At 44.4% G+C, this 26,901-nt stretch overlaps 1 long non-coding RNA gene across 1 annotated transcript in view; it reads right to left on the bottom strand.

Moving 5' to 3' along the window:
• Positions 1 to 5,577: 5,577 nt before the first annotated feature.
• LOC147656133 (uncharacterized) overlaps positions 5,578 to 26,901 on the bottom strand; it is a 38,122-nt gene continuing 16,798 nt past the window's right edge. Inside the window, exon 4 of the long non-coding RNA XR_015294939.1 lies at positions 5,578 to 6,870. This is a non-coding gene — a long non-coding RNA (uncharacterized LOC147656133). The remainder of the gene's footprint in view (positions 6,871 to 26,901) is intronic.

Below are 26,901 nucleotides of genomic sequence, written 5' to 3'. Positions count from 1 at the left end.
CAAATCGAGGGGATCGATCGTTCCCAACCGAACGGTGCATCGAAACGTTTATCTATTTACTCAGTTTCTGTTCGCGATCGACCTTATCCTTTCTAATTCTAAATTTAACCGATGTCGGTTTGTTGAACAGGTATGTTAACAAACGCGCGAGCAAATGTTTAAACGCGCCTCCAACTTGTCCGCGCGATTACGAGTTTTGCGACGTTGCGCGTAATTTTTTCTTTTCGTTTTATCGGTGTAAATTGTCGACGCGGTTAATCGACTCGTGATATACAACGATCGTTATACACGAATTTCTTCGCGATAAATTCACCGTGTTGGCAAATTGGAAAAATTAAACGAATAGGTTTAAAAATTATCTCGTTTCGTTATACCTATCGATCGATTAGATATCGTTCGATTTTTTAATCCCGCAAACGGAACGATAACACTTTTTGATAAAAGTTAACACGTATTTTTAGTAGCGTGGGTAATCCGCCACGATCGACGATATCGCAATAATAATAATAATAATAATAATAATAATAATAATGCGAATAGACGATAATCCGGGGAAAAAGCGTTGGTTATTTCGAGTGGAAAAAAATCGCGAGACGGATGGGAACAAGGTTAAAACAGCCGTTGGGTAAATAGAGCGTGGAACAACGGTCCAAAAGTATTTATCTTATGTAAATGATGCGCATTGGCGTAAAAGGTCGAGACTCGATTATAAACGGGGAATAAAGTTTTGTCCGGTAACCGTAGCGCAAGCGTACGTAGCGCGTTGCTGGCACAGTTTTGTCAAGCATGAATTTACATTCGGATGGCGCTATCTAATCCCCCGGTAAGTTTAAAAAATTTACGACTTTCGGTAAATCATGACTCCGCGAGGCTGCTTACCCCGCAACCGAACGGTGCCGTGCGTCTGAATTGTTTATGGTTCCGCCATAAAACAATGATACGAGAGAGAGAAAGATTACAAGTCAACGAGCGGCAAAAGTTTCTTTGCGCGCGACCCATCGTCTCGTCCATTCCGTACGTTTTCCTTTCTCTCCTTCCTCGCCTCCTTTCCGAAAACCATCCTTATCCTTTTCGATCGTCTCGATCAATTTTTATTCGAGAAAAGCCGATCATTTCCCCTCCCCCTTTAATCGCATTACAAACTCAACGCGACAAAACACGCGCATAAATACGCGCGGGGATCGATAACAGACGTATCGTCGCAAAGTTCGTATATAACGATAGCTGTCTGTACGAAGGGTATTCAATTTCCTGCATCGAATCCAATATTATTACGCGAGATCGTTCGAAACGCGTTCGTAACGACGCGGTATTCTCAATTTTTACCAAAGAATTTTTCCTTTCGTTTCTCCTCTTCCTTTCTTCCCTCCTCATTTTTCGCCAAACGAAGCGAAGGATAAAAGAGGGTATACGAGCACACACATATATATATATATATCCATGTAGTGGAGTCGATTTAAAGTAGAGTCAGGCCGAGAGTTGAACGTTCTCTCTCTCCGCTCTCGGAGCGCGTTGTTACGCCACTGAGTCGTAATTTAACCGGAGCATTTATGGCATTGTTGTGAAGCAGTGCTTGGCGTCGTCTTATAAAACCAATTTCGCGGGTATTATGCAAGCTGTCACTCCCATAGGTGAGTTATGGCAAACGTAGCCTACAGCACAAACACGTATTACCGTGTGCCAGAGTTTTTTATATTTACGACAATGCTCGTTACGACGTGAAACGAATAGCTCTTGTTCACGTCGTGTACGCGATCAATTTATTTTCCCTAAATTTTCATCAACGATTACGTTTACAATCCGCCGCTTCTTCTTCTTCTTCTTCTTCTTCTTCTTCTTCTTCTTCTTCTTCTCTTTATCGAAACGATCTTAAGCTAAACGGTAAACGGTTAGCAATCGTTGAAGCTCGTTAATCGCGTTGCGAAGGAATTATCCTACTCACCAATGAATATCTTCTTATCTTTTAACGCGTTACGAGTTATACGATATTATAGATTCGCCGATGCGTCTAATATAATATTCGTCGTAGTAACAGTAGTAGTAGTAGTAGTAGTAATAGCTGTGGTGGTGGATGGTTTCTCGGACATCTATCGACGAACAATAAAGCAGCGCGGTACACTCCTCACACGGTGGCGTGGAAGAGTAGAAAGAAAACTATCGGGACGTCGCGTTCAACTCCATTGGAATATACGGCGCTATATCCGGAATTTCGTTCCAGACCGTTAAGACACTAGATTCCACTTTATCGGCACCGTAATGGTTATATAGCTGTTAAACTTGCCCCTCGTACAACTTTTCCAATCTTATCTTCGCGTATGGCTTCTTCCTCTCTCTCCCCCCCTCCCCCTCCCCCCCCTCGTCAAGCTGTTTCCCTCCGTGCCGAGGAAAAGCGGAAAGGATTTAGTTAAATTGGACTCCTGCACGCGAGGAGTTGTCGGTGAGATTTGTTCGGGCATCAGCCGAGAACGCTGACCGTTGTAAAAGCGCTCGTAGAGGAGGGGGAGGAGGAGAGAGGGAGGGGGATGGAAGGCGACGTCTTTCTCCTTTCTTTCTATTTAGGGTTGAACGCGTCGGTGACCAGCTTGTCGAGATACGTGCTCGACATCCCTATCCGATCCCGAGCGGTAAAACTCGAAATTGTGAAATCCTAAAACCCGATCGCTTTCCGATTTCTTTCGATCCCTCTGATCGCCGGTTTTTTTTTTTTTTTTTTTTTTTTTTCTTAAAACTTTCCTCGTTCACAATTGCGAGCAATTTGTCCGAATTAATCGTTACGAATTTTCCACACGGAGCGGCGGAGATTTGCCCAAGAAAGAAAGAAAGAAAATTTCGACCGTGTTCTGTATCACGCACATCTACACACCGATAAAACGAAAGATATTGGACGGTTTCTAGAAGGTTCTAACAACGTTGCCAAATACTACCATTGGTCTATGCCAATAACGTTGGCAATAATTTCACGAGGCACGATTAAAACCAGTCGACGTATCTAATTGCCTGTCGCACAATCATTCCGCAATTTATTTCATCCCGCACGTTGAAAACTGCACCCGTTTATATAGCCGATAATTTTTCACGCGTCAAGAACTTGGTCCGCTAATGTAAGGCAAATTAGCGCGAGAGTTAACGAGTTATTTCGAGGCAACGTGCAATTTTAAACGGGGCGAAAATGAAAACGCGATATTATATAAAGGTGAGGAGATATGAGAGAGAAAAGAAAAAAAGCATCAAGAAGTTACATGTATCGAACGCGTAAATTATATTTAATAAAAGCTAAACGTGGAACGTGGAAATCACATCAGGTACTCGGGGATCGCGCGTGGTAAGCAATTAATTTCGATCGAAATAACCGCTCAACATTATCGAACACGTTTATGCGCGTTTATGTTTTCTTATTGACGCGATATTTCATGTGGAGGATGGATGTGGTATTAACATTAGATAGCCGTTAATTTCCTCCACGTCACTCGCGATTCAAACGTGAGATATCGTTGAATCGAGTTGATATCGATGTCACAACCGCGCAATCGGTCGGTATTTGTATATCCGTGATTCTCATTTTTTCCCTCCCCCCTTCGAAATTTTGCAAAAAGAGAGAAATCCGGCGAGAGAATCTCCCCAGAGATTAATAATTCGGGAAGGAAGAGAAATCCTTGTGTGGAAAAGACAAGCGGTGGACGGGGGTAATGGGGCGAGAATCACTTAACCCCCGGTCGATGCGAGGCGCGTTATTCAATTCGCGCTTAAGCCAAGGATAATAACATCAGCCGTTGGGCAGGCAGCAGGAGGCGAGCGGTAGGCGGCAAAGTCAAGGGCTGACGTAGCGGTGAAGATTTACGGGCACGGGCCGGGGCATGCATCCTGTATGAATGTCGGGGCAGCTTGTAATAATTCAACTCCGCGGCCACACCTCGGCCACTTCCCGTCTGCAGTCTGGCAGGCCACGACCACCGAGCGGACTGCTGCTGCTGCTGCTGCTGGTGCTGGTGCTGCTGCCGTTGCTGCGGAGAGGTTTCCGGTAACTGCGCGCTTCACGTCTCTCTCTCTCTCCCTCTCTCTCTCCCCCCCCCTTTCCTTCCTCCGTTTCTCCGTTCCGCTCCGTCTCCACACCCACGCCCCCGACCGAGAGCCACCCTTATCCGAGAGAGCGAAGAGCTCTGATATATCGGCCGCACACATTGCACTGGATGGAACGCAATATGTCCGCCGAGAAAGGCAATAACCATTAGGTCCCGAGAAAACTGCCCCATTTCAAACGACACGAACGGTCGAATATCAGGAAATTTATATCTGGTAGCCTTCGCTCTCTCTCTCTCTCTCTCTCTCTCTCTCTCCCCGCTCCTTCGTCCCATTCGTCGAACGCCCCGGGAAGGGAGGAGAGGAGGCGGTGGAAAAGGTTATAAACGCGGAGGCAAAGTTTTCGCGTGGGACCTTATATAGGCGGCGGACGAAACCGGATGTCAAACGGTGGTGATGGTCACGCGCTCTTTCTACCGATTTCCTTTTCCCCTTCCTCTCTTCTGTTTTTCGCGAATCGAGATTCCGTTGTTCGTTTGTACGATCGATATAAGGATAAACGCGGTGGATTCGTGGAGGAGAGCGTGGGCGTAGACTCGATCACCTCGTCGATCGCGGGAGAAATATCATCAGGGGATGAGAGACGTTTCCCTCCCTTCCTGCGAGAGTAAAATAAAACTAGGTAGGAAAGGTTGGGGCAATGATTCGAAACTTGGGGAAATAACGGGTTACTCTTTACTACTAATCGGTAAAAGGAGCTCGCAGCCGGGATATTAGAGGCGAGAGAGCGGACGTATCCGCGGCACGTCGTAACGTGGAGGGGCACGAGGCGGTCTGGTGCAGCCACCAGAAATTGCTTTTCCCCTATAAGGCGCCATTATCACGCACCATCTTGTTCGAATGGCTTCGTAAAATGCCAAACTGGGAACTCGGTATTGCTGTGTCCAGCGCTGCGGTCAGCTTCGACCGTGGCAAAAACGCTCCTCTTTCCTCCTCTTTCTTCGCCGCAGTAACACGATTGTGCGGCGAAATTGTGGTTGCTCTTTCTCCTCCTCCTCCTCCTCTTTACATCCCATACGCTCGCCTTCGTCTCTTCTCTTTTCCTCCCTCCTCCTTCCTTCGCCCCCTTGGTAGTAAGAACCGGTGCTTTTCTTCCAGGGTGTTCGGGTATATGGCCGAGCATCGTTTCCTCGCGCGAATACCGGGGGCACCGGTTGTGGAGCCGAGATAGAGCGGATAACTCGGCGTAATATCGCCCGAGACTATCTTACACATGCCGGCCAAACGTAACCGTACGTACAACTTTTGCCAAATGATGCCATTCGTTTAATTTCTTGGAACGACCGAGCCGACGTTTTCCGCCCGAAATATTAATAACGCGCCACGCCCACGGCAAAATTCCGCCGAAATTTTTTGTCACTTTTTTGTCACTCGGATCTCCGCAAAAACTGCTTTACTTCCCGATATATATAATGACGAATAAGGCGAATGTCGATGTCTCCAGATTCGAAATAACATATATATATATATATATATATATATATATATATATATTATGGATAGATAGATAGATAGGCGAGCGTCTATGTATATATATATAACGTCCTCCTTCCGTGTATCGTAGCGCGAGAGGAGAGCAATATCGTCTATGATCCGGATCGGAACTCGAAATCGAAAAACTTTCAATCCTCGGAGGAGCTGTTGTAACAAACGTGGCCAATAAACGCCGCCGCCACGTATGCCGTCGTATCGAGGTAGAAACGCACCCCCCTTGAGATGCACACCAAGGTTGACGACTCAAAGGGATCGTAATACTCCCTCCTCCTCCTTTCCTTATCGTTCGTAAGACGATACGTCGGGGTAAAAAAAGGGGGAGGTAAAAATTGATCAAAAGTAATATATATATATATACGTATGGTTGGAAAGGACGAGTTAAAAGGAGAACGACGACAGGGTTTAAAAATGATTAACCACCGATACGTTACACGCTACTAAACTAGGCCGATGCCGATGGGGTGCGTGGCTGGAAAGATGGAGGTGCTCAGCGTGAGTATTGAGACGTTCATTAGCGGCGGGTACGCTCTCAGCGTGAGTCGATAGGGAGGACGATGGCGTTACGCGTGCTCGTACGCGTCAGAGAGAGAGAGAGAGAGAGAGCGGCATTGATAGTTGATGAAAGGTTGTCCCCCGTGGTGGCTTTATACGTATAGATAGATACACTATACGAGCGTACCCGTGACCCGTGTCAGCCCTCTCTCCTCCTCTGAATTATGCTCGCGGCATGCGGTTCGATCGAATCACGCACGCACGTTGAGAGTGTATCCTCCTCCTCCTCCTCTTCCCTTCTGTTTAAGAAAAGAAGGCGGCGGGTACACATATCCATCCGCATTTCCTTATCGCTGCAAGGTTGTTTTCTTTTCTCTTCCTTCTCGCGACACGTCGTCGATTCGTCTTATCCGTCTTCTTCGTCCACTCGGTCTCTTTTTGCGCTTCCATCCGCGGCGCTCGCTCCACATACCGGCGTCGAGGCATCATTAGCCTCGCATTGTACTCGCAACACGCATACCTACTCGAGGTAAGAGTTACCGCGACACCCGCTGCGAGATCTGCGATAGAGTTAATGATGCTGGGACCGCGGCGATTTAACAATAAGCCGCATTATTTACAGTCGGCTCTCGGCTCCATTACCACCGGTTCCGTGCCCGGCTCACCTGGTCCTTTCTTCCTTCCTTTCTTTCTTTACACGTCTTGAACGCGGCGGCTCGCGTTACCTCACCGCAAATGCGTCCGGCCACCGATATTAAATCTTCGTAATCAGTCGGCACCTACGCCCTCCCTCCGTATGCACTCCTCCTGTAAATATATATATATATACACACACATGCGTACAGATATTAGGCCGAGTTTAAAACACGCGTCTTTCAACGAAACGATCGATTCGAATAAATCGATGGAACGACGTGGCTGGTTGAAAATTGTGCCAGATAAACGAGAGGGAATCGTTGGACGATTCGTTAATACGAATTGACGGCGATAATAATTGTTGGGCGGGGCTCGTTATTGGTTGGCTCGACGCGTTTAGGGGCGAGGAAGAAATGCGTAGCGAAACCTTCTTCGTTTCGAAGCGATACGTTCTTTTCGAACGAAAGATGGAGAAGGAAACGAAAACGACGACGCTTTCTCGTGTGCAGAGATATACGCTCGAAACTAAACTTTCAACCGGATAAATACGGAGAAGATATATCGGGTGTATGTAAATTCGTGGTACGCGCCAACTTAATAAGAGCAACAACGCGATAATAACTGTTGGGGTTTCGAGGTTTAATTTTGGGTAAAGCTTGATAGTCGCCGAGGGAGGTTGCTCGTTACACCTTGGGCAAACCGGTGGCTAAAACGGTACACGCGACAACACGCTTGGGAAATACCGGTGGCCGAGTTTCGATCAAAGCCGCAATCTTAAGGATTTCCACCGTATCGTTCACCGATCCGATCGTCTTTCCCTTCTTCCCGCCCGAACACGCTCGCGCGGAAACACGGCCGTCATGTTTCGAGGAACGAAAGAAAGAAAGAAAGAAAGAAAGGAAGAACGAGATGAGTGGAACGCGGCGTATAAATTTTTTTCCCCCCGCGTTGTGCAGGGTAGAACGAAGCCGGTGAACGCTCAACAGCTGTTTCTGATAAAAAGCACGCGGTGTTACGGTGTCAGGAACAGCGAACCATTCCTAACCGGATCTAAACTCGTCCGTTAGCATTGGCATTTAAGACGAATCCGTTCGAAGCAACGTGGAAAATGCTATGCCGTAAATTTCGATTAATTGCCAACAGGTTCTGGTTGAGAGAGAGAGAGAGGGAGAGAGAGAGAAGGAGAAAAAAAGAAGAAAGACGATCGAAAAAACTCTCGACTACACGAGTACGTAAGAAGATGGAAACTCGACGATGACCAAACGAGGAGAAGCGGATAGAAGTCTCCAGGAAAGATCCATCTTTCTCCCAACTTTTTCCCTCCTTCGATCTGGAAAAAAATCTTTCTATCCGAGAAATATGATCCCGATACAAAGGAATCTAAAATTCTTTACGAATTTCGCGATACTTTTGTTTTTACACGCAATTACGGGAGAAGAAAAGGAAAAAAGAGTGGAAGAAATCGAAATTCGTATAATTGGATCGATTGGACGTAGGGATTCGAAGGCGGGATGTATAAGGAGCGGGACGGATTAAAATACGGCCATTTGCTGGCGTCGAATTCGATTTAATAAATACGTTGCATCTGTCCCCTCCCTTAATGAATTCCTGATTTATCATCCATTAAGGTGTCAGGACGCGCTCGGGTTTCGTTGCTCGCCACGGACTGGCGGAAATTTATGTGGATAGGTGTGATTAATGCGATGTTCGCGGAAACACACGGACATCTGTGTTAATGGTGACGGATGGCTGCGCTAATGGTGTCAGCCACCGTCACCCGTTCTCGTCGCGTTCTCCTCGCGCCGCTCCACCACGACGCCTCTGACCGCCTCTTTCGCCAAACCCACCGTCCGTCCACTCTCCTTCCGATCCCCGCACATTTCACGGATTAATCACGCGTCTTCGAACGCGTCCATCACCGATTTTCTTTCCTTCTTCCATTCCCAATGGACGAAAAACCTTTCGCGAAAAATCGATCGAGCCAAGCCTTTATTCTCGTCATCTTTCCTTCCCCCCTCCCCCCTCTCTTTTCAGTTTTGTCGCGATGGATTTGGAGAGCTGGCTTACGATCACGAATTACACAACGCGCGGTCGTTAATGTTAATTAACGCGGGGTAATTAACGAATGCAACGAAGTTAGATCTTTTTCTAAATTAGTTTCGTTCGATACCGAGTTTCTCTGGCTGGAAAACGATAAATTTCAGGGCGCGCGCGTCAATGTTGGCTCGCAACGAGGGAAAAAATAAAAAAATAATTTTTCCAGCCAGCGGGATTCAACGACGAGGTGAACGAAAACTACCCCCTCGAACGGTCCTCGAATGGGAAGGGAAGGAAAGCTGCGTTGGGTAGGCAGGTAGGCAGATATTGAGCTCTATATTTCCATAAGCTGATATTTACGCGGCAATATACGCGGCCGTGCCCGCTACTTTATGGTCCTCGTAAATATAGCGGGCCGCCGGGAATTGGCTGGCAAGGCGGCCGTGCGTTTCTCTCCCATTCCCTCTCTTTCCCTCTTTCCACATTCCCCGTGCCCGGCCTCATCCGGCGCACACGCATAAATCCCCGCCAATTGTAAATAATACGCGACGTATGCTGATCTTCGTTTCCACGTAGCGAACGCGTAAGGTGAAACGCTAGTCGTTTCAAAGAATTCGCCATCTGTGAAATAACCGATCCTCGCCTCGCCAAAATCCCGGAAATCCGTCTTATATATCCTTCCACACGCGGTTGTTGCTAGCCTAATCCTATCGATATCGTTTTATTTATCGAAATTCAACGCGCAATCTTTCTTCCAAGCGTCGACGCCTCTGCTCGACGCGATCGGCGTCGTAAGATCTTACTCGCCGCCCGATTTTGGCTCGGCAACCGGTGATTATCCGTCAAGTGGAAAGGGACTGATAGATGGGGGGTGCTTCCCGTCGATATGCTTCGCCACACGCTACTACTTTATCATCCCTCGCCCAACCGACCGTCCATCACTTTCTCGCGCGTTTACCTCCTCTCTTGCCGCGATCGATCCAAATTTCTAATGGGATCTTCTTCCAAAAGTTTTCTTTCTCTTCTGGACAATCGCGATTGATTATTCTTATACGAATCTCGTATTTTTGCCCGATTTTTCGTTCGATTCGTTTGCGAAATAGACGTAACCCGTGACGATAATAACAATTAATACGTCCATTTGTTAAAATTGGGAGATATTTAAAAGGTCGAGAGATAAGTGGGGATTTTCCCCGTAAATCTGACTCCGGTCTTTCGGTAAAAGGAGCCATTCTTCGACAAACCGAGCACCATTTATCTCGCACAGTTTCTTGTCTTCTTTCTACTCCATTTACCGTTACGTCCGGAACATTAATTTCCCCTTATAGCCGCCAACAGTCGTGTTTATCGTTAGTTCCTCGCCACTTAGTCCCGGAAAATATACACGTATAAGCCCTCCTCTGACACCAGCAGCTTATATCGTACGTGTAAATATCTACGCGGTACGCTACGATAATTTTCACTCTTCGAAAACCAAACGATCGAAAAGAAAAGGGAAAAAATGAAAAAAGAGAGAGAGAGAGAGAGAGAGAGAAAGGAAAAAACGGGCAGCTGTTGGCCATAATTTTATCCAACGCGAGCGTATCTTCGAACGTTGTTATAACGTTGCGAGGAGGAAAAGGGGGGGAAGGAAAAAGGGAGGGAAGAAGCGGAAGGGAAAAACAACAATCGGTACGAATTCGTTCGAAAATCTCTCTTGGTTGGTGAATCGTATCGATAAATAAATAAATAAATAAATAAATAATCGTTTCGTTTCGTCTCCATAATTTTTCTAGTCGCTCTAAACTAAATCTATCCGTAGCAACTCTTTAGCATATCAGTTTTTGTAATAAAAATAAACGTTCGACACGTTGCGTCGACGACGACGACGAGTCGAGTTTTTCCTCGTATTAAATGTATACGTATATTTTTATACCGGAGCGAATCGTTAGATGGCCGTAAATCTCACGATCGCTAAAGATGACAATTTATGTACGGTACACGCTATATATTTTCTACGTCTACGCTTCCCTTCCTGTCAGATTTTCTTTCCCTTTTCAACTCGCTCGATACGTGACCTCGTAGTGTGTATTAACGGTACTAAATAAATTCCACGATATAATCTACGGCGAGCTAGAGTTAATAACCCAGAGAGTTTACGACCAAGTACATCGTTAGCTTAATTTTATTCGCTGTAAGTAACGATGCGTGACTGGCTGATGGTTCGAGTTAGAGAACCACCGTAGTATTTAGCGCTCGGGATGGAAAAATATATGTGTATATATATATATATATATATTTTTCTTTTTTGTTCCTTTTCTCTTTCTTCTTTCCTCCTCCTCCTCCCCGAATTCACGAATAATATGAAGGATCGGGATCGGATGGATAGTTTTCGGTCCGCGCGAAGGATATTTCGGTGGCGCTTTAAACCGCGTGTCGCGAGATCTACGAGGCTGTTTGTCGGTGAGCACAAAAATAGGCCTCACTCGGCACTCGCTTCATCACCGTGGCCGCGCGATACTTATCCCCCTCCCCCCCTCCCCCTCCATCCTCCCCGCTCGACGAAAAGACGAGTGGTCGTTGGCTGGGAACGTGTCGTTGGCGACGCGCGGTTGCATGCCATTAGCCCGGCCGTCGCCGCTTTACGGCTCGACCTTAGCCGTTTGAGCATTTTCAAAATTTGATCCGGTGTCATCCGTCTTCGTCGCTTCGTCGAGTCGGAACGAGCGCGTACAGTAAGAGTTGAGAGAGAAAAAGTTCGACTCGTTCTTCTGGAAGTTGAGAAGAAGGAAAAAAAAAAAATATGGATCGGTTGGAATGGATGATGATATCGATGATGATGCGACGAACAGCATCGTTGTTGCCTTCGTTGTTCCTCCTCGCTATATATTTATTCCAATCGGTTTCAGAATCGTTTCGCGTTGGCGACATTTGTTAAATCGTATGTATAAATGTCGTAATTATTCAATCTTTTGAATCGCAGGTTGGAACGATGATAAATGCCAGCGGATGCCGAATAAGCGAAGAACCAGGGACGAAGATCTAGCGCTAACTATATTCACCTTGTCAAGTCATTCCGACTTGGTAAACACCGCGACAAGTAATGCCTAAGATTTTACGGTGACTCGACTTACGACAGAAGCGGCTGTTTATCACGGTGTCAGAGTGACGCTCGTGCCGTTCAAGACGATAAAACGAATGAGCTATGCGAGGAACACTCTGAGAAATGGTGTGCCGCTTTCGAGGACCTTTTGTTGCGACACTGATTTTAAATTAGAATTTATAGGGTGCCTGAAAACGTTTCGACGAGGCCACTGTATTTACTCGAAGAACACGTTTATCCCGATAATCTCTCTCTCTCTCTCTGTCCTCCGTTTTCGTCAACCGAAAACGACGTAAACCTGTCCACCCGTGTATCGTGAAAATCGTTATCGCATCGCTTCTTCTCCTCGTTCCAATCGATTGAAACGAATAATAATATTGCTGCTGCGTGTTTTTTCCTTCCCCTCCCTTCTCTTCATTCCCGAAAATACGAAAATATCGATAGGAGAATGATCATGGACACGATGGATTTATTTTTGTCGCGCGCGATCGAATCGAAACAACGGCTGGCAACGGTTTGGCAGCGATTTAGAGCGTGAAAATTTCAATCATGTTACACATTAGGGGCATTCCAATCATCCGGATCGGTCGTCGACGCGTTTTAAGCCGCGCATCAATCTGCCCGGCTCGATCGAGGTGCGTCGCGATGAAAAGACGAATGCTCACGCGGATAGGTGCCTCTGGCTGCGCGCCAATCCTATGCCACCGCTCCGTTTATTCCGGCCAACTGCTTCGTGCAACGCATCCTATCGCCTTTTATTCTCCAACCATTTCAGCTTTATTCCTATTCCTATCCTCGTAAACTCGACTCTCCTCTCCCTCCGTTCCCCCGCTTAAATTCGAATTCGATCGAAATCGAATTTCGCTTCGTGCTACCCTATAAATAATAAAAAAATTGTTGATTATACTCTTTAAGAAACTTGCAAATTGTTGAATAACGGGAACGAAAATGACGGATGAATAGGAATAAAAATAAACCGAATTCCTGCGCGTTTCTTGTGTTTCAACACTCGTTTCGAAACATCGATGCGAAAATTATCCATTTGTTATTACGCTACGTTACGTTACGTTACCGTACACGATTATGATGAAATATAAGATGCAATTTGTGGGACGCATTAATGCAAATGACCCAAATATGACAGTTAACTGTTTATAGGTCGCGATAAATAATGGGCATTTGTTAACGTGACAACGCGAACATTATACGCAAGGATCGATGTACGGTTAGCTTAACGTTCATTTCTCTCCATTAATCACATTCATGAAATCCAAGTGTGCCTATGTAATGGCCTATTAATAGGATATAATGGCCATTACGTTCGCTGACATGCCACTTATTGTCGGCGGCTGAGTAATGCGTTAAACGCGCGATCGTACCGTCCAAAGTGTCACTTTTATACATCGCCAAAATAAAAAAATATATTTTACGCAAAATCACCAATACGATACGATACGACACGACGATTACGAGTACGCATCGACGGGACAAAGTTCGAAACGTTGCGTCCTTATTTTTACTTATCCCTTCGGTTATTGGCTTCGTTTCTTTTTCGACGAAAAATTGAGCGAAAATCGGCGAAAATTTTCCTTTCTTCTTCTCCATCCGTCGATTAAAGAAAAAAAGATTGAGAGGAAGAAATTTTTTCTCCCCTCCTTTGTCCTTATCACGTTTCTGTTCGCGACGCAGAATATAACTCGAAGCAAGAAAGTGCAAACGATGGAAGTGGTACGCGCGTAGTATCGAGATCGCGATAAATTTTTCCGGGTGGCGGGCGTATCTTCTTTCAGAAAATTGTACGGCCGCTCGTAAAGATAAGTACTTAATTCCCTGTTTTGCCGGAAATTGTTTTTCTCCGCAAAGGAGTCCATTCCTCCGCTTTATGAATCGCTCAACCGACTTTACGCGACGAGTAAAAAGCTTACCACCACCAAAACTGTTCCTCTCTTCGCTTTCCACCACCTGGTATTCAAACTCGACGCGATATTCCTCGCGTCCTTTTCCTCTATCTTTATCCCACCACCCCTTTTCCCTCCTCCTCTTATTATTTTTCACGCTTCTTTATATCATTATCATGTTGTATAATCGCCTTCTCTAATTATTATCTTTTGTATTACAGCTATCGTAAACTTGAAATAACGTTACCCGTCAAACCGCTCCAAGCAATCATCGTAAATTACAAATAGCTGCATTATGCTTTCGTTGATCGCGTACGGTTCTAAGAAACATTTAGTATCGTATATCACGTGGAACGATGGTAGGTAGGTAGGTAGGTAGGTAGATAAGTAGGTAGGTAGGTAGGTAGGTAGGTAGGTAGGTAGGTAGATAGATAGATAGGTAGGTGAAAGTGGAGTCCGAAGAACGTATCCTTCTTCTTTCACCGACTTATATCTTAATATTTATAAAAGCTAGGAGAAGAATGGAAGACGGTAGGTATGGCCGGGGTTAGGTAGGTATTGTTGTATCGTATCATGGACGCGAAGATACGTATAATGGAAAATTGAAAAATTCGCGGATATGTATCTCGAGTTTTTTTTTTTTTTTTGTATTTTTTGATTATTATTATTGGCGAACGGGCGGAATCGATGAAAGAAGAAGAAAAATGTCGGTTTCTTACGCGTTAATGAGAATAGCGCGGCGAGTCCGTAAGAAAAGGTGGAGAATATTTCTTCTACGCGTACAGGTTATTTCCCGCAAGGTTTTGAAATGCTTCCCCGTAAAACCGGCAATCAGTCAGTGACTAATGGTACAAGACTACGGTAGAAAGGCTTCGGTTCTTTGACGCGAGTACGCATAGAAATAAAGTGTCGATGGAAACGATGCTTGGCGTTGCACCGAGACATTAATAGCCTTTAGACACGGAGTATTTTATTGCCGGTAACCTTTCGGTACGTGCAATCCACCAGTTCTGCAGCGTTGGCAACCGTTACCGTCCGAAGGTCCACAGTTCCTTGCAGGCAAACGTCGTCGTTCGGACGATGCATACTTAATGAGCGACTCAATACCATGCTTTCTTAATGCATGTCGATTCGAGTAATTAATTATTATGCCTGACACACGTGAAATAAGTGTTTGACGTCGGTATAAAATTCATCTAAATCACTCACGATTGATTTCTACGAGTCACGCATTACCAATGATACTACGTCATTCATTTCAGATTTACCACTCTCGGTGTATATCGAAATTAAATGTTTACTCGATTATTAACCGTACGCCACTTTTCCCTCCCTATTTATCCTAACGTTAAATCACTTCGAATATCCATCCATTACCCGCGATGAAATCTTTCTTAATTGGCCATAGTTGGATAAGTAGCGTGTTATGTATACCGAGGTAATTTTTCCCCTTCTTTTTCCTCCCATTATTTCGTTCTTTTTTTTTTCTTTTCTTCTCACGAATCCACCATTCTCTCGATAATCTCTGTTCGATCGTTCACAAACGCGTGCACCAACCGATTTACAATTTATGCACGGGAATGACGAGTTACCTAGAATCGTCGGGTTCAGCTTTCCTACGAGCTTGATCAAAGAGAGGTATCCCGTTAACGAATAAAGATAATACGTATAATGAGATATATATATATATATATATTAATTTTTAATTAAAACCAGCCTTTGCATCTCGTTATACGTATATATATATATATACACGGTATTATCGTTTTGCATCGTTGTAACGTATTCCACGTGACGCGTCTTATATCGTACACGCTCTATTAATTCTTAAAGGACGGTAAGATAGTTTGTCTCGTATTACACGATTCGTAATGATATACCTACTTGTCCGATACGTGTTAAAAGCGGTAATTCATTTTCACCGTATAGTCTTTTTTCCCCTCGAAAATCTTCATCAAGCACGCCAACTTTCTCGGTATATATATATATATAAAGAAAATACGGATAAATAGATCATCGTGCATTTACGCTGCCACTCGTGACAGGAATTATGAATAAATTTCGAAATAACCTGTTATTAACATCTATTAATCATCGGCTTCCGTGACGTTGACGTCCTTCCTACCAACATAATTGCGCCGGCAATGTATTTAACCGAAAGATAAAGATCGAGAGATATTACGTAACCCCGCTTCGTTATTTCTTTATACACCGTTTCAATCCCCCTTCGAAATAAAAACTTGCCAAATTTCTTTCTTCGTTTCACAAAAAAAAAAAAAAAAAAAAACAATCGATCGAACGATACACCTGTTGATCGTTAAAATATATATATATATGTATCGCGATCAATCGATCGGAAATAATAAAATTCTTTCCGTAAACTCGCGATTCGTAGAGTAACATGGTCTGGGATAGCAACTCCCGTCGAAAACGTAACATCTCGTACGGTTCGTCCGTCGGAAGTTTCGATCTCTTTCAACTTTGCAAATTTGTATTTTTTTTTTTTTTTTTTTAAAGAATTCTCGATAGACGGACAGAGAGACTTATTTAGCTTATATTATACCTCGACGATAGTCTCTCTTCTCGTCGCGGTGTATTTATACAGTCGGGAACGTTGACGTATTACATACGGCCATTAATGGTGAAAATGTCACAGAGAGATTTATCGAACGTTATTTACCATTATTGTTCGATATAGTTGTCGCGGTGGACGGATGGTAGCGTCGATGGTATCGCGAGGAAAAACTCGTGGCTCCATCACTCATTTCGCGTCATACGTGTTACAAAATCCTTCGTGAACGTATTTATATCCTCGACGGAACACGATGCTTTTTCCGATTCGATGTCTCATCGAGTAGAGATAAAGAGGAAAGGAAGGAAGGAAGGAAGGAAGGAAACACAAGGAGAAAAGGTAAAAGGAAAACGAGGAGGAGGAGGAGGAGGAGGAAAAAGTGGCGGACGGAAGGCAAAGTTGGTGTGTTACGTTGCCGCGCGATAAATTAATGGCCGGTCGTCATTGCGCTCGTACACGGTTGTACAGGCATGCGGACACATCGCAACGCGTCATTTGTCTTCTCATTATAAATGTGAGCCACCGCTCTACCGCACCGTGACAGTCGGCCGAAATAAATTGCCACGCGTTACGTTTGTACTTTCGTTTTATATTTAAAACGACTACACCGGGGAAGGCTCGTGCGGTCCTACCGCCTCCAGACAAATTGCCCATTTGCATAATGCCGTTATTTATTAATGATCGCGATACAGGTACTTCCGATGCCACACAAATACCCACCTGCGGCGTCGGCCAATCGACACAACCTTCTAATTCCGTTCCCCAAATTTATATCACCGATTCGTTCCTCCTATTATTTCCGTCCACCCCTCTTTTCTCCACCTTACCTCGATCGACCCTCTCTCGTTTTCGCTCTCTATCCTGATACTTGACACACAAAACGACAAAATGTTTCGAAATGTTTGGAAGAAAAGAGAAGAGACGAGAAGAAAATTCCGCGTAATCGTTTCGAAAGGTTACACTTTGTACCGCAAAGACGCGTGCATAAATAACACGCGTAATTAAAAGAAACAGAGTTTCGCTTGGCTATGATGGAACGCAACGATAAACTGTATATATATATATAATAATTTGCAAATCATTTATACAACGCTTACGGTATTTTCTGTGTATAAAAATTGCACGATTAATATTAATATCGAATAAATATAAATCAGAAAGTAATTCCGTCATTCGTATTCGTTTTATGGAGGGGGAAAGAAAAAATTATCGGATACTTTTCGACGACACGTTGTATATATTTTTGAAACTTCGTGTTTTGAAATTCTGTGGAGAGGAAAAAAAAAAGAGTCTTTCTTTCGCGAAATTTTTCTTCGTTATCGTGGTGGAGACGAGGATTTATATCGACGAGTTTTACGTACAACGGGTTCTCGTTACGAACATCGTAACCTGGGTCAGCTTCCTGGTTACGCGAATACATATACATATCGATAACAGAACGAGCATTTATCTGGGGAGGAAAAAAAAAAGAAGAAGATGGAAGGTATAAACGCGAAAACCTGTTCATAAATGTAACGCATCGCGTGTCGTTTGATCGAGCAAGAAATACGAAATGGAACGAGTATTTATGACGACGCGCAAAGAGAGAGAGAGAGAGAGAGAGCAAGGCGTTGGGGAAAAAAGGTGTACGGGACGCGATGGTTGATATAATGGGTAAACGAAAGGAGAATGGCGGAAAGGAAAAGGCGAAATGTAAAATATCGAGGAAAGATAGAGGGAGCGGGAGTTTGTGTTGGAGTTTGCGCGACTTGGTGGCGTAACCAAGATATACGACCGTTTTTCCCCAAAAAAGTGTTAAGGAATTATGCTCCGCGGAGTAAATGAGATGTGTCTGCGCCGGGACATAGATCACGGCCACGCTATCCGTTCTCACCACCGTGGAAATAAATACGATTTTCTCGGCGAAAGAGACTAGGTTCGGAAGGAGACGAGGAGGAGAAGGTGGTGGCAGTTGGAACGGAACAAGTGGATGGCGAGAAGCACGAGTCGGAAGGGGATAGGAAAATGGTCTCCTAGCGGGCCGCATCCCGCACCACATCTTTCTACCCGACACACGAGGGATCCAACGTAGCCATTTCTCTGCCCTGTTATACGCCGCCTATATACGTATCTACTACCCTCCCCCAACACCTACCTACACCCGGCAAATAAATTGATCCATTACTCAACCGAGCAGTCATCTTCCTTCCTCTTCACCCGCTCCTTCCCTCTCGCCGTCGCCGCCGTCGCCGCCGCCGCCGCCGCCGACGCCACCACCACCACCACCACCACCGTCACCACCCTTTTTCCTTCGCGCTTTTCCGGGAATGCTGCCAGAGATTCGGTAAAGCCCCTTTCACGCCCTGTTGCAGAGACGATGATACGCCGCGATTTACTCACCCGAGTCCGTCTCTTCTCACCCAACCGAACCGGTGGAAATTGATGCCACTTCCAAAGGATTCACCGCCGCCTTATGCCAATTTATTTCGCCTTCGTGTCATCCCGATTTCTACCTACGTTCCAATTAATCTCTCCTCCCAACGGAAACTCGATCATTTCCAACTCTTTTATCCTTTTCAAATTTTGTAAGGAACGTTCGAAAATATCTCTCTTTCTTAAAAATTGTAATTAAACGCGAAAATTGTAATTCGCTCTCTTTCTAAATGTTATCCGTGACAACCCGTGTTTCGTAAGTCGGAGTCGCGACGATATAACGAACGAGATGGAGCGATCGGACGGGTAAAACGGCGAGACGAGAAAGTCGCAAAGTGGATGAAACGCGGGAAATGACGTGGAATTTTGTTGATTATTCGAATTACGAGTAATAAGAGGAGTAAAGACGGAAGGAGGAGCGATCGAGTTGGCCAACAACGAATATATATATATTTCGTCGATGTCCTCGACCACGGCACCCGTATTTTATTATCCGTATTTAGTTTTCAGTTGCTCGCAATCAACATCCGGATCATGTTTTAACGACTATTTCGCGTGTGTAAATTGGTATAATTCAGTTTCGCTACATGATTTTTCCTTGCGCTGAAATGACTTACCGCTTTCATTGTTACATACGTCCATCCGCGTTGGTTAATTAAACAAGAGATTAATTAACGCGCTTCGAATTTCCTGTTTTATACAATTGCTAATTTGTAAAATATCAAATCGCGACTTCGTTATCTCCGCTTCCAGCGAGAGATGCTTTCAAGCTTCGTTGCTCGAAATAAAGTATCAAACATTTTTACTCCGGGGTATCGGCCCGTATCAGCCCGTATCGTACCTTTTAAACACACCTCGTCGTTTTTACCCATGATTTACGGATAAATCTCGTATATTTTAATCTTAATTATCGTTTCGCACAATTTGAACACAATTTGAGCGTAATTCTGTCGATATTTCTTATTCCTCGCATTCGCAAAAAAAAAAAAAAGAAAAAAAAAAAGAAAAAAAAGAAGCATAAACATCTACGCGTCGATTTACATATTTAAACGTCGAATAAATTTAAATAATCGGCCTCTTTGGAAAACCAATTATCGATATATTTTTTTTTTTTTTTTTCTCTTCATTTTCGCGTTAATATTACGATCTCGCGATTATTTATCGTGTACGTATATATATATATATATATTCTACGGATTGGAATAATTTAACAGGGAATAGAAAGCAAATGGATGGAATAATAATTTTTTTTCCTCGATTCGCGTGTAAAATTATTATTTTCTCTCTCTCTCTCTCTATTCTTTTTTATCGACCACTATCGAACGATTAAACCTGTAGTTGTTTGCATATCCGGTTTATGTTTCAATCTAGTTCCATCAATATGAATAAACACCGGCATGTGAGGTAGCTCGGCGCTGCATTAATATGTATTGGCAATAAATCGATATCGATAATTAAAATCTGTGCCTGCCATAAGGCCTTTGGACGTGAGCGCGTTTATATATAAAAGTTCAATTTGTTATATGTAACTGCGCGAGATGACTATAAATATTGCGTTACCCTTTTTAACCGGGGCTCGTAAATCCCCGTGATTTATATCCCGACTGTCTGTAACCGTGTGAAGGGGTCGAGGTTTCACGTATCGTTGCACGCGTCCCACGATTTTCATATTTCTTCCCGCCACGGACAAAAGCCAGTTTCGTTTTCCGTTTAATTTACGCGATCGATGATAACGCGGACGTCAACGCGCGATCGTTTACCACCGCGATAAATACCGCTAGGAACCCGATCATCAACCGTCCCAATTAATTCCCTCCCCTCCAACAATTCGAAAGTGAATTGGCGCGGCCAAACCTCGAATCGTCCATTTATTGTCACGATATATACACCGTGTGTATCGATAATTAACGTTGGATGCAGGTGAACGGTAGCAGAACGGGAGAAGAAGAAATTCGTCGGCGAATTTTTCGCAGGACATGGCGGGTGGATATGGAGGCGAAAAAATATTTTCGCAGGCAGATGCGTTGTAACGGGGCCAACGAGTTTGAACATCAGTCACGAAAAAGAGAGATTAAAAAAAAAAAAAAGAAAAAAAAAAAAGAGGTAGGAGAGAAGGCGAAAAAAGTCCGGGAGATGGGTTGTCCGAATGAGTGGGTTGAGCGAGTGAATGACAGATAGACAGCAACCAGACAGGAGACTGACAGTACGGCGGCGGGCTGACAGCTTGCCACTCTGCCGGCCGTTCGCAACATCCAGTATTACCGACTACCGTACGTGTTGATCCTTGTCCCATTCATCGACAAAAAGCGAACCAACCCCCCGATTTCGTTCCATCTCTCTCCCTCCCACCCCCAGGATCGATGATCATTTTTCAGAGAACAACCATCACCACCTCGCTCCAGTTTTATATTAATAATATCTATCGCTTCGTAACTCTCTCCCATCCTATTTTCCAATCCGATTCGTTCCCACTCTATTCTTTTCTATCCACATTTACGAGTATTTTATTTTTTTTCATTCGAAACAAGGCCGTCTCGTTTCCTTCGTATGGAACGAAAGAGAGGAATTCGAAGGAGATATATTTACATGTACGAGACAAAAGTCGGTATTAAAAGGTATTTTAATCGCGATCCTCGTATAAAATGAATTACGGGATTCGTTAGGGGGGAGGCGTTATCGTTATTCGGAATAGGAGCGGCAGTTCCAAGAAAGTACGAATTACTGTCAAAAGTAAACCAAAGTAGGGTATACTTATGACTACAAATTAAGTATAATTCCGACGGTCGTAATAACGTAACAACGGGCCGCTACATAATTATTCGGCGTAATCGCCAACAGCCTGGAGCGGTGTACTTTAACTACCTTTTAAAATTGCGCTTAAATTACAGTCGTACGATATTTGAGGAATATCATTCACGTGCACGGCGCTAAATATATTTCCACGTGAATACGTGGAAGAAGGTGTTTCGTATATCGTTGAAAACGTATCGCGTGTATCTCGTTCGAGGTAAATTAAAAATAAATCGCGTAAAAAAAGTTTTCGACATTATATTCTTCGTTGCGTTTGCTTCGTTATCCTTCGATATCCATCTCCATTTATCTCTTCCTTTTAACCCAATCTTAATAATAAATAAATAAATAAATAAATCCAAACGAGGAGGTAAGATCTATCGTCGATTTAATCGGGATAAGTTCAGGAAAATGGTCGTTGGACGAATTCACGACGGAAGTGAATTCTCTCACTCGCGATGATGCGAGCGAGAATAATTAATCAACAGTTCGCTAGAAACTCGCGAATAATTACGTTTGGGGGGCAACAAAACGTCGCACCGATTTAATCGGTTACTCGCGATCGCGCTTGTTAGAGTTACGAGGAAACGGAAGTACAAAAAACTCGCAAATTATGGAGATAAACATGCAGCCCGTACGAAAAGATCATTATCTTCCTTTTCCACTCGCGTCTTGCTTTTCGTTAAAACTTGATTTATACTTTCTTTCGAATACGAGATCACCATTAGATATCGTAATTATTGCTGAATTATTTTCCGCTTTACGTGTATCAATTATAATAATACGATATTTATTCTTTCGATTAAATATTTACGCCAATTTGAAATTTAACGCGCTCGTTAAAAAATAAATAAAAAAAAAAAAAAAAAGAAATAATAATAACGTTTGTTTAACGTTGCGTTCGTGTTAATTAAAAAAAAGAAAAAAAAAAAAACGTTTAATTTTCGAGGTCACGCGAATTTCGTTACGGCTACAAATCATTCGCTTTATTATTACTATTATTATTATTATTATTATTATCTTAACGAACGCGAAACATTTCTCCTTTTCTCCTTCCTTCCTTCCTTCCTTCCTTCCTTTCGTTCTCACCTTTTCTCCCGAAAACTTGGACGGAGAAAAGGAAGGGGATACGCGGATTTCGCGAATCTTATTTCGCACGAACGGCAACAACGGTATAATCGGAATGGAAAGAAAGAAGCGAAGCGTTATCGACAACGACGACGACGAGTCGAGAGCTCGAAGAGCAAAGATGGAAACGAGAATGGAAAGGAAACGGGAAAATAAACGCGGGAGCTTAGACGAGGAGGAGGAGGAGGAGGAGGAGGAGGAGAGGCCAAGTGGGCGCCGCGCGTCTCTCCCTTTTCCTCTCCGCACAACACACACACACACGCGCGCGCGCGCGTCTCTTTCTCTTCTCTCCTCCGTTCTTCGCTAGGCAGGTGAGCAGCTCCGCTGTGTTCGTGGCGCGGGTTACCATTATGTCTACAACCTTGAATTAAAATGCCGTATAATGACACAGCTAGGCAGCCTGTATAATTTATGTCCATAAAAATAAAATCATAATTACAGAGGCGCGGGCTGCGAAAAGACGGTAATAATATGGCTGGCCGGTGTGCTCGTTGCGTGCTCAGCGCGTGTATATCGTTCCTTCCTTCCTTCCTTCCTTCCTTCGTTCCTTCGTTATTGTTCCACCGTTCCCGTTATTCCGCTTCGTGTCGCGTACGGCGATGCGTTTTTTCGCGTTGCGTTACAGAAGAATCGATTAGGGGGGAAAAATGGACTGGTCGTCGTTACGTTGTATCCATGCTACCAACTAGTATACGCGCTTTACGGTGGAAAGATAAGAAAGAAAGGCGAAAGAAAGGTGGGGAGGAGTATAAGAAGATGGAGTGGAATATATATATATCGGCGGCCGAGGGAAATTAATAAACGCGGGAGAGAAAAATTAACGGCGGCGAAAACTTGGGTGTTGGAGAACGATTAATCTTAGGTGGCAAAGTGGGAACGACGGTTGGGCTTTTCCAACGACGCGGCCAGAAAGAAATCGTTTCAGCTCCGTTTCTCACCGTCCGTTCGTAGCGCGAATCGTCATGAGACTCTGAAACGCGAACGGAAAGGCGATGCGAGATCGCGTTGATGAATGCCCCCATTACACGAACACCGCTAGTTACTCCTCGGAGATAAACCGCCTTCATTACTCACTTTCTGGCGTGACCTTATTCCCCCCTACGGCCTCGCGCTCTCTCTCTCTCTCTCTCTCCCCCCCTCCCTCCCCTCTCCCTGCTCACCTCCTGCTCCTTCCATCGCTCGCTCTCCCCTCTTGCGGCTATTAAGTTAACGCGAATTAATAACACCGGCTTTTTCTAGTCAACAGCCGCTTTCTTGCACCGATATACACAGGTATTTTAGCGGATAATAAATTTTCACCTCGGAGAATATATATAATCCCCGGGATGCGAAAGCGCACGCATCAAGGGGTGGCACACTACTCTTAACAGATTGGATCGTTTGTCTTCGGTCTCGAACAACTGCGTTACGTTGGATACGTATATTAATGCGACGATGCAATTATCAGTGGTAGGTAGACACACGGCCTACTTTGTTTTTTTTCTTTTTTTTACCTTCGTTGCACGGCTACGCGATCATTTTTCACTTCTGATTTACGGCTTGATTATCGAGAAACGGAAAGTTTATCGGTATTCGTTAACTCCGAGAGAGGTACGCCGCGTACGCCGATAAATTTCCAAACGATCGCCCCGCGAACAACAACCGCGCGACTTTCTTGCCGGATCGAGACTACGCCAACTTCGTACTTCTTATTCGTGAGAACTTGCTCGTAAATCCGTTTGTTCCAAGAAAAACACACGCACGATTCTGTCCACGATTTTGTTTATATTCTTCCTTCTCTCTCTCTCTCTCTCTCTCTCTGTTTCCTCTCGAACATAATAACAACACGGAGTAGTATTTAGTCGTATTCTTCGTCACAACGTAATAATTGATTACGAAGGATATGCGCCGTTTCGTCTTCAAGAACGAAATCGTACGTACGAAATTTATTCGTTTCGTTCGCATTCTAAATTCGCGCGCATTTGTCAATATCGTTCAAATAAATATCGGGCAATTACGCTTAATGGGTCACGATACGAGTTTAATGAAACCAGTACACGCTTAATTGGATATTAAATTAACGACCACGACGTGTGAATCAAACAAAACACTGTAAATCCGGTTAAGAGAGAAATGATAATTTATGTTTCGCTAGACGCTAGTGTATTTTGCGATAAATTAATATATATATATATATATATTTTTAATATCTCATCTTATGCGCGTGCGTACTTCGAGATACGCGTATAATTCAACGCGTAGATATTTACGGCGAGAGATATTTTTTTTCTTTCGAAGGAAAAGAAAGAAAGAAAGAAAGAAAGAAAGAAAAACAGGAAGGGAAGAAATTGCGATTTATCGATACATCTCGTATAAACAAGAGTAGCGAGAGAGTATACGATATAATTACAAGGCTGGCGAAGAAAAATTGTATCCATTCCTTCTCATCGTTTTATTTCAGATCGATACGTATTAATTACCACATCGTTTAGCATTTAACGTTTTCGATAGGTGTAGAGAAAGACCGTTCGCTCCTTTTCCCTTATGAATATTTATTTCCATGAATTTTCATAATTATCGTTGGCGATAATTTAATAATAACAGCCAATTAATTACGATCAGAGCGTATACGTATATATAATCGGATGGAACGGCGATCAACATCTATCCACCAGCCATATAAAATATAATTTCCAATATATTTTTCGAAAACATTTTTTATCCTCTTCTCGCCGACGTTCCATATCCTTTCTCCGATTCGTTTATTCGAGGAGAAGAGAAAGGGAACGGATTTTCGACCGTTCGTTCGTTCGTTCGTTGGTCGAATCGCGACGAACGAGCGAAGATAAGATCGCGGGTAACGCGCGTGCGTGTCGCGTTACCTACGGTATACGCAAGAATATTTAACACACGGTGGGTAGGGTAGGGTAGGGAATATGGGATGCCCGCAGAAAGAATATTTAACACGGCGCGGCGTGGCGCGACGTCGCGCATACCCGTCCATCTTCATACGTCGTAGGTTACACGGTTACATTAGTAGGAATGTCACGATAACGAACGCCGGTACACCGTCAGCAGAGACGTCTTCCTGTTTCTGGGGGAGCGCTGCGAATCCTCGAGGCATGTCGGCCTCCTTGTCTCGGCCCTACGCCACTGCCTACATATTCCGATATTCCAGCCACGAGCGCGAAAAACAAAACGCGACGGGGGAATACGTTTCCCGCGTATGCGTCTCGCGTGTTCGCTCGCTGGATTCATTTTGGCCGGGACATTCCGCTGTCACCGCGGCGTTATCGCCTCGACCGGTAAAAACGTTTCGCCCGTGCGCCGATAAATCCGCAATTTAGAGGAAACGCGAGCGATTCGTTTGCGCACCTTTTCTTTTCTTCTTTTCCTTCTCTCTCTCTCTCTCTCTCTCTCTCTCTTCCACGTCGCGCCTCTTTTTACCCGTATTACTCTCCATTTTGCCCGATAATCGAACGAACGCTTCTTTTCCTTCGACTCCGTCGACCGAACGCGATTCTCGTCTGAGAATGTATTTTAATACAGCCACGCGACATATCGTGTATTATATATTCGACGCCAATGCGAACGAGGAGGCGAGGGGTATTCGAAATGGAATAAACTAACCGTCGTTTTCCTGACGACAGGCGATACGTCACCGTGACCAATTCACAATAGAGCATCACATCCCGAGACCGGGACGACAATAGTTATCTCCGGGATGTAGGAACGTGTAGGTGGTTATTATTCGCACGCGCACACGTGTCACCGGGGACGGCGACAAGTAGCGGCATTGGCGTTGGTTGAAACGCGAGTTTCGAGTAGCCGTTGCGGAAGCACCTCGACACACCGAGCTTCGCTCAATTAACCGTCCCACTTAATGCACTCGCGCAGTGATTCACCGACCGACCCTCCTCCTCTCTCCCCTCCCCACGAAACGTAATTTTTCACATTCCGCCTCTTTTATCCTTCTTTGCCAATTAAACTATCGCTCCTAATTACGTTTTGCACCGCTCTAATTCCTCCATCATCACCGATATAAATATTGTTGAGCGCAGCCACCGCGATGAAATTCGATGCGACAAATTTTAATATTTTTTTCTCGCCCGTTCCCGATGATGAATCGTTTCCATCTCATGGATGGAACGATGGAAACGGACGCGATTCCTTCTCCGTTCGTGTTTCCATCCAATCAACGTTCCTTTTTTCTCTCCTTTCCCCCTCCCCTTCCCCAATTAGATCCTATCTCGCGATTTCGCCGAGTGGGTAGCAGCCACGGCTCTAATTACTCCGTGACTCGA

Source organism: Apis florea, unplaced genomic scaffold (assembly GCF_048593485.1).
Source record: "Apis florea isolate Af1SG1 unplaced genomic scaffold, ASM4859348v1 contig_3802_pilon, whole genome shotgun sequence".
NCBI classification, from domain to species: domain Eukaryota; kingdom Metazoa; phylum Arthropoda; class Insecta; order Hymenoptera; family Apidae; genus Apis; species Apis florea.
Note: the sequence above shows the minus strand (reverse complement) of the source record. Positions and strands in the feature narration are given on the sequence as shown.